Below are 9,121 nucleotides of genomic sequence, written 5' to 3' on the forward strand. Positions count from 1 at the left end.
AAGAAATAGTAAAATGAAAGAATCTATCACACTTAGCCACTGATTTTGGGAGAATTAAAATCAATTTCTATCTTTAAAGTAGTATCATTTCTAGATAAAATTGAATCTTCACATTTATCTTTAAAATACCTATTTTCTCAGCATTTGTGCTTATTTGTCAAGTAGTAATGCTTTCTAATTACCCAAGAGAGGTTTCTTCATAGATGATAAAAGGAAGCCAAGGAAAATGTTTTCTAAAGCAATCATATGTAAGGAAGAACAAGATTTATATAATTCACACTACTTTTCAAGGAATTCTCTTAGTCTGAAAATGTTGTGTCCTTTTTAATTATTAGGTTGGTGCAAACATCACTGTGGTTTTTGCATTGTTGGAATTTGCTGTTTGATATTGCAATGCATTCTTAAATGTGACTATGTTATATATCATTTTAATGGACATTTCTCACTTTATGTTTTTTGCTAGTGACTTATTACTTGCTGTTTATTTTGTGTTTATTTTAGACTATGGAAATGATGTTAGACAAGAAGCAAATTCAAGCAGTTTTCTTATTTGAGTTCAAAATAGGTCGTAAAACAGTTGAGACAACTCACAACATCAACAACGCATTTGGTCTGGGAACTGCTAACGAATGTACAGTGCAATGGTGGTTCAAGAAGTTTTGCCAAGGAGACAAGAGCCTTGAAGATGAGAAGTGTAGTGGCTGGCCATTGGAAATGACAGTGACCAACTGAGAGTAGTCATTGAAACTGATCCTCTTACAAGTACAGGAGAAGTTGCCCAATAACTCAATGTCAATCATTCTATAGTGTTCAGCATTTGAAGCAAATTGGAAAGGTGAAAAAGCTCAATAAGTGGGTGCTTCATGAGCTGACTGAAAATATAAAAATCATCTTTTTGAAGTGTCATCTGTTATTCTGTGCAACAACAAACGATTTCTTGATCAGATTGTGATGTGCAACGAAAAGTGGATTTTATATGACATCCGGCAATGAACAGCTCAGTGGTTGGCCTGAGAAGAAGCTCCAAAGTATTTCCCAAAGCCAAACTTGCACCAAAAAAGGGTCATGGTCACTGTTTGGTGGTCTGTTGCTGGTCTGATCCACTACAGCTTTCTGAATCTCACTGCAACTATTACATCTGAGAAGTATGCTCAGCAAATCAATGAGATGCACTGAAAACTGCAACTCCTACAGCTAGCACTGGTCAACAGAAATGGCCCAATTCTTCTCTACAACGCCTGACTGCAGGTCACACAACCAAAGAATCAGAAGTTGAATGAATTAGGCTATGAAGTTTTGCCTCATCCACCACATTCATCTGACCTCTGGCCAACCAACTACTACCTCCTCAAGCATATCAACAACTTTTTGCATGGAAAACGCTTCCACAATCAGCAGGATGCAGAAAATGCTTTCCAAGAGTTTGTTGAATCCTGAAGCATGGATTTCTATACTACAGGAATAAAAAAAAACTTATTTCTCATTGGCAAAAATGTGTTGATTGTAATGGTTCCTATTCTGATGAATAAAGATGTGTTTAAGCCTCGTTATAATGATTTAAAATTCAATTACTTTTGCACCGAACTAAGACAGGAATTTTGAGATCTCTAATCTTATTATACTTTTCCTTATTATTCTCTTACAATGTTTAAAATTGAAACATATTTGGTCACTTGACCTAGAGAAAGAGAATTTATCATGTCTTCTTGCGAATAGCTCCCTGAGAGGACACAGCCCGTACTCTGTCTCCTGCAGTGCCGCACAGTGCCTGGAGCACGTTAGGAGCTTGTTGGGTGTGTTCAATGGGTGGAGCAGACCTACATCTAGGCCTTCCGGTCCTATCTTTCATTACCCATTTATTTCTCTTTGGAGTTCTCTTACCTACCACTCTCACCTTATAATTTTTCAATGCCAAGACCTGTGAAATGTTCATTATTATATATATTTGCATAATTTATCTTATTTTAGCAGCTTATTCAGCTCTTTGTTCATATTTCTAAAAGTAAAATCTGCCATCTCATTTTAAAGTCTCTTCTGAGCACCTATCTGAAAGTGTTTGCCTTGGCTAGGTCATCACAGTCACAGCAAAAGAAAGAATAGATTCCTGGCTTCATTGTTCTCAGGAGGCTCCACTGAATGGCCATGTCCAACTCACTAGACTTAGCACCAAATTTCCTCACAAACCCAAAGAAAAATAGGAGGCACACTGTCAGTTTCTTGATTGCTCATACAATGTCAAAAGCCCAATATTATCACTAATCTAAATAAGAGGATTATTTATAAATAAAAAAGAAGTTTATTTAGATTAGTGATAATAGGCCCAGTTTCCATTTTCCTTGGGGTCTTCAGTATTTTTTCTAGGAGACCAGTTACATAACTACCTCAGCCACAAACTCAGTTCCATAGAAGTTGTCTGAGACTGTTTGTGCTGCTATGAAAGAATATCTGAGACTGAGTAATTTATAAAAAAGGAAATTTATTTTCTCACAGTTCTGGAGGACAGAAAGTCCAAGATCAAGGAGCTGCAGGTTCAGCTGTCTGGTAAGAGCTTCTCACTGCTTGCAAGCTGGCACTTTGATGCTGCATCCTCTGGGGGGCTTGAATGCTGTGCCCTCACATAGTAGAAGGGACAGAAGGGCAGAAAAAAAAAAGTCCCTTGTCAAATCCTTTTTATATGGGCACCCAATCCCACACATGAGGGGAGGAGCCCTTATGACCTAATTATGTCTCTAAGCCCTGACCTTTTAATAGCATCAATTGGTAACACCTGTATTTTGGAAAAATGCATTCAAACCATAGCAGAAGTCAAGAAGCATTGATTTTAAATTTATTAATTGATGGATTCTTTCTCACTCCTTAAGTCCCATCTGCAACTTTTATCATCTTAAGCTGTTTAAATCCCTTTTATGCCATGTGTATGTAATAATATTGGCAATGACTACCCCTCCAAATCCTACCTAAAGCTTTTAAGATATTAAAAACGTCCCCGCTTCTGCCTTGGTACTCATTAGCTAGTTCCCTGAAGTGAAGATATTGAAGGCATTTATACTATAGGTTGTGAATTTCTGCTTAGCATTATGTTTTCAGCAAAAAAAAAAAAAAAAAAAAAAAAAAAAAAAAAAAAAAAAAAAAAAAAAAAACAACTCTCTTGATAAAGTATAGCTTTTTTTTTTTTCTGACAGAATAAATAGCATTCTATTTTCAATCTTTTTATTAAACATTTACTGATTTAGTGACCCTGGGCAAGTTATTTAAACTCTCCAAACAGTAGTGCATTGGAGCTGGAGCCAGCTTGTGAGAGCCAATTGCTAAGTACTTGCCTAAAAGTTGTATGACCTTTGAGGGTTTGAAACTAGTGTTGGTAGAAGTATTCACCAGAGTTGGGGACAAGTGCTACAAATAAGGGCACTTTTTTCCCCAGAGAGCTGCTTTACCAGCTTACTACTATCTTGAAGCCTTATTCCCTCCTTCACAAAATAAGAATAATAATTTCAACCTGTATTAGATATGTCACATTGCAGAAAACACAGTCTTTCTGCTAGTTTAAGTAGAAAGGAAATTTTCTAGAGGGTCTTAAATGTCCTACAGAATTGTAGGGAAGACTGATGAAATAGGCTATAGATACAGCTCTCTAAAATAAATGTGATAGTCACACCATAAAACTGGGCCACCACAGGACATACTGCCTCTTGTATGTTCAGGAAGCCGCCTGCCCATTTTGGAAGCTGCTGCTATGGTTGCCAGTTCTAGACCTACTTTGCCTCCACCATGATCAGGAAAGCCTACTTGATCAAGAAGCCACCACAAAACAAAGATCTCCACACTGCCTCAGTCTATGTCTCACCTTCAAATATTTCAAAAGAGCATCTGATTGGTAGAAACCAAGTCACAACAAGAACTGTAGCTGCATGGGAGTCTCAGAAACACAGTCTTTATTTGGAGTGGTCTTGTGTGCATATAAAATTCAGGAGTTCTATGGGTATAGATTAGACAAAAGGGGGAGAACAGTTATTAAACGATATCTAGCAGTCTCTGCCATAGATAGCCCTTTCCCATCCCCAATACCTTTGAGTGCCTTTTTTCCCAGAGAACAATTCATACCCCATCCAAGAGATACAACCTCAAAGTCCCATTCAGAGACTGAATTCAGCTCAAAAGAAAGAATCTCTGATTGACAAAAAGTCCTCACCATGAGGTCCAGGCCTCAAGCAATCCTCTCACCTCAGCCTCCCAAAGCACTGAGATTACCGATGAGGGCCACCACGCCTGGCTGAGACAGGGTCTTTATAGAGGAAATAAAGTTAAAATGATGTCATTCAGGTGAGCTCTAACCCATATGACTGGCAGTGTCCTAATAAAAAAGGGAAACTTGGGGCAGGGCACAGTGGCTCATGCCTATAATCCCAGCACTTTGGGAGGCTGAGGTGGGGGGATCACGAGGTCAGGAGATTGAGACCATCCTGGCCAACATGGTGAAACCCCGTCTCTACTAAAAACTCAAAATTAGCCCGGTGTGATGGTGGGCACCTGTAATCCCAGCTACTTGGGAGGCTGAGGCAGGAGAATCACTTGAACCAGGGAGGCGGAGGTTGCAGTGAGCCGAGATCGCACCACTGCACTCCAGTCTGGCAACACAGCGAGATTCCGTCACCAAAAAAAAGGCAACTTAGATACAGGAATGGCACACGGGGAGAATGCTATGCGAAGATGAAAGCAGAGGTTAGGGTAATGTGACCGACAAGTTAAGGAATGCCAAAGGTTGCCAGCAAACCACCAGAAGCTTGGGAGAGGCATGAAACAGACTCACTCTCATAGCCATCAGAAGGAGCTAGCCTTGCAGACACCTTGGTCTTAGACTTCTAACCTCTAGAACATTGAGATAATAAATTTCTGCTGTTTAAGCCATCCAGTTTTTGGTATTTTGCTACGGCAACCCTAGCAAGCTAATATAGGCTTGTATTCATAATGCCCTAAAATAAGGAACTTGAATGGTTGGGTAACATGCTTTATTTGACCTACATTCACTGTGTACCCAAAATGCTTTGGAGACATGCTTGTAAACAGTTGGAGTCACAGTGCTCCTTCAGAGCACCCTCATTATTGCTTCAATGTGGAAGTGCAGACAATTGACTTTTCCAACACTGTAGAGGCACCAAATTATTAGACTCACAAATCTTTTAGATTCTTGACCACAGGTTGAAATTCCCTGCAGCAAGATTAAATTCTCTGTCCTTTCCTTAGCAGAGATCTATATTCCCTTTATCCTCCTTGCAGCCTGGCTACATCTAGATATAGTTCAAATCTCTCTTGTAAAATGTTGCTGAAAGTAGCAGAAGCAACAAATTGACATCAGTTGAATTTTTCCAGTGATCTAGCCTATAGTTACAGACTTGAGAAGCATGTCATCTCTTTTCCAGGGTAACTTAGGCAGCAATTTGTTCAATATTTCGCCACTGAATAACCAGGGTCTCCAGTTTTCCAGACTGCTATGTTTGTTCTTACCATCTACTGCCTGGACTGCTAAGACAATGAAGTGTGCATTAATATATTTTAGGGCAGCACCCTACTTCTAAATTCTCAGTTTTGTGGTGTTCAGAGTTCGTTTGTAGAGAACAGAATCAATTCAAAAAAGGATTTAGTACAGGTTTTGTTATGGCTTAGAGAATTATCTGGAGGGCTAAAGAAACACTCCAAGAATGCTTTGAGAACAATACAATAGAGTTGGGCCATCAGTGCAGGTGTTCTTATAGATACTGGAAAACTGCCATGATCACAATGCAATTTTGAGTCAGGGCAGGGGATGGGGACAGAGAGACCCAGAACAGAACTGCAGAAGCAATAGAAGCATGACTTCTACCTTGCACATCCCTCATGTGCGCATCTGATTAGCAGAATCTAAGTCAATTCAGCCCTGTAGCTGTAAGAGTATCTGGGCAATGTCTGTCATTCTGGACAATAATGTCCAGAATCAAGGGTTCTATTTCTGTGAGAGAAAGGGGAAAGGAGATATTGAAGAACAAGTAGTCAGATTGTGAATGTAAATATTTGAAGATTGTTTTGGCACAGAGTGAGTCCTTAACAATTGACAGACTTAAGGATGTATAATACAAGTGTCCTCCTCAGGAGAAAAAAATCAGAAATACAAGATCAGATATGTAAAAGAAATCTGTCACAATCAGAAATACAAGATCAAATACAAAGATACTCAATCACTTTGAGCTTTTGCTCATTCTGGTGCAATACAAGGTCCTCTGAGCTAGAATATATGCAGATGTAACCTTACGTTTAACAAAGTTCATTCTCTGTAGCAATTGACTTTATAAGATAAAAATCCTGGCCCCATTGAATTCTCTTATACCTTGCTATTTCTCGAGTGGTTTCACCATCCCATGCCTTCTGATACCCTTGATCCAAATAGATAAGAGCTCTCAGATGTGTACCAAGCCTGGTTTTATCTCTTTAAATTTAAATCCGAAATCTAGATTTATAGAGTATATTTTAGAGCAGAGGTAAGTAACGTTTTTCTAGAAAGGGTCAGGTAGCAATATTTTCAGCTTTGCAGGTCATACAGTGTCTGTTGCAGTTTCTCAGCCATGACATTGTAGCATAAAAGCTGTCATAGACAGTGCATATGTGGATAAGTGTACCTACATCCCCCAAACACTCTTTACAACAAAGGTTGGGGGTGATAATTTGGCACATAGACTGTAGTGTGCTTGCATGAAATAAATATTTAAAAACCTCATCAGAGGTACTTTGCTGATCTCTTAAAAAGTAGACTCCAGTTGATCTTTTTCTTCCCTGCTGTGGAGTCCGTTCTTTCACAAACTATACTTAGTTTAACTCTGGTATTTGAAACAACTTTCTTCTGCTTGGTTTCACGTTAAAATCACATATCAGTGTTCTCTGGACCATCTGGGAACCAAAACACAACATGAAATTTTTGTAACTTTGATAACCCCATCTTCATAACGGAGACATCAAGCTGCTACTAACTGTCTCAGATACACATGAAGCAGCCTATGTGTTTTTCTGTCAGCCTCAACTGTGGGATGGATTCATCCATTGGCTTCTGACATTCTTTTCAATATCATGAGGACCTGTGAACTAGCATGGCCTCTCACACACGATTGGAAGTTCCAGGTAGCCCTAATCTAGTTTATCCTATTGCTGCTCTGTCCTGACAAATTTTGTACTCAGAGGGAGAATAGTATAGTGAATAAGAGTACAGGTATCACACCTGACCTCTGCCACTCATTTGCTGTATGACTTTAAGGTAAGTACTTCAGCTTTCTAGGCTTCAATTACCTAAGATGCAAGATAGGGATCATGATAGTACCTACTTAGAGCAATGCCTGGACTATATATCAAGCATGTGATACATGTTATCTGCAATGGGGGATTTGGTGTCAGTTGTTTATATAATTTATGAGGATTATAATATTGTTAATTGGCTTTCATTGAAATACTTTGATGTATATGAAAAAGTAAATTTTGAATTGTTTGCTTGTTTTTGTTTCAGTTTATTTGTTTTAATTATGATCTCATAACATGAATATTTTCTACACATTAGTATAGTGTTTTACTATTTAGTTACCCTAAGTTTTCTTAAAAGTATGCTTCTTTTTTTAAACAATTGAGCATATGTGTTAAACAATAGAATAGATAGCACAAAAGAGTACACAAAAATGTGAGTGAAAACATAAGTTCCATGGATATTTTAGTATTTGATCCACCGATTTTTTTTTTTTTTTTTGAGACTGAGTCTTGCTCTGTCGCCCAGGCCGGAGTATAGCAGCGTGATCTCGACTCACTGCAACCTCTACCTCCCTGGTTCAAGCAATTCCCCTGCCTCAGCCTACCAAGTAGCTGGGATTACAGGTGCACACCACTATGCCCCGCTAATATGTTTATATTTTTAGTAGAGACAGAGTTTAACTATGTTGGCCAGACTGGTCTCGAACTCCTTACCTCAGGCAATCTGCCTGCCTCGGCCTCCCAAAGTGCTGGGATTACAGGCATGAGCCACCACGCCTGGCTGATCCACTGATTCTTAATGGTTGCCTATGTCTAAATGGCTATACCCATAAAGTTGCTCTAGGCAGGTGCAGGAGCTACTGAGGAATGTAGAAACCTCGCCTTCTCACACCCACCGATGAAAAATTTCAGGTTCTCCTTCCTGTATTAACTGCTGCTAGGATGTCTCCTCCCTAAGCCCCACCTCCTCCCTCTTTTCAGCTTATCCCAGGACATTCCTGGATAAAACTAAGCAAAAAAATGTTGAACAGGACAGGCTGACAGTTCCCTGCCAGAAATAGTCCAGGGAGTGAAACTCACTGAACCAACTGGGTCATCTGGTCATTGGTGAATGTATTCCCTTGCCAGAGCAGCTGTAATGTACTCATTTACCAAACCTGGGTCTTGAGCTTAGCCCTGGAGTAGGAGAGCAGTCAGTATATCTAAATCACTGAGAACTGTAGTTGGAAAATTAGTGGTTCATGAAAGCAAACTGGGGTACAATTAATAGAATAAAAGGGTTAGGATCTTGGACTTTTGAAAACAACTGTTGTCCTCTACATATTCCTGCACTTCCTCCCCAGCACACCAGCAGCATCCTCACTCTCTGGCCTGGCTGCTGGAAATGTAATGAAGCTGCTTAAGAACAAGAGGGGTGGGTGGGGTGGCTCACACATGTAATCTCAGCACTTTGGGAGGCTGAGGCGAGCAGATCACCTGAAGTCAGGAGTTCGAGACCAGCCTGGTCAATGTGGTGAAATCCTGTCTCTATTAAACACAAAAAATTAGGCAGGCATGGTGGCAGGTACCCGTAGTCCCAGCTACTCAGAAGCCTGAGGCACAAGAATTGCTTGAACCCAGGAGGCAGAGGCTGCAGTGAGCTGAGATCAGGCCACTGCCCTCCAGCCTGAGTGGCAGAGTAAAACTCCATCTCAAAAACAAAAAAACAAACAAAAACAACAACAAAACAAAACAAAAAACAAGAGGAGGGACCACAATGGCTGTAGTGGAATTGGATCAAGAAGAAAAATTGGGCACTTTTACATAACCTAAGAGTAAATATAAATTGGAATGACAACTTTTCAAGTTCTCATGTGCAAATCCC

At 39.7% G+C, this 9,121-nt stretch overlaps 1 pseudogene; it reads left to right on the forward strand.

Moving 5' to 3' along the window:
- Positions 1-479: 479 nt before the first annotated feature.
- Positions 480-1,529, forward strand: LOC140709888 (histone-lysine N-methyltransferase SETMAR-like; annotated as a pseudogene).
- Positions 1,530-9,121: the final 7,592 nt, after the last annotated feature.

This window comes from Chlorocebus sabaeus, chromosome 23, assembly GCF_047675955.1.
Source record: "Chlorocebus sabaeus isolate Y175 chromosome 23, mChlSab1.0.hap1, whole genome shotgun sequence".
Taxonomy (NCBI): domain Eukaryota; kingdom Metazoa; phylum Chordata; class Mammalia; order Primates; family Cercopithecidae; genus Chlorocebus; species Chlorocebus sabaeus.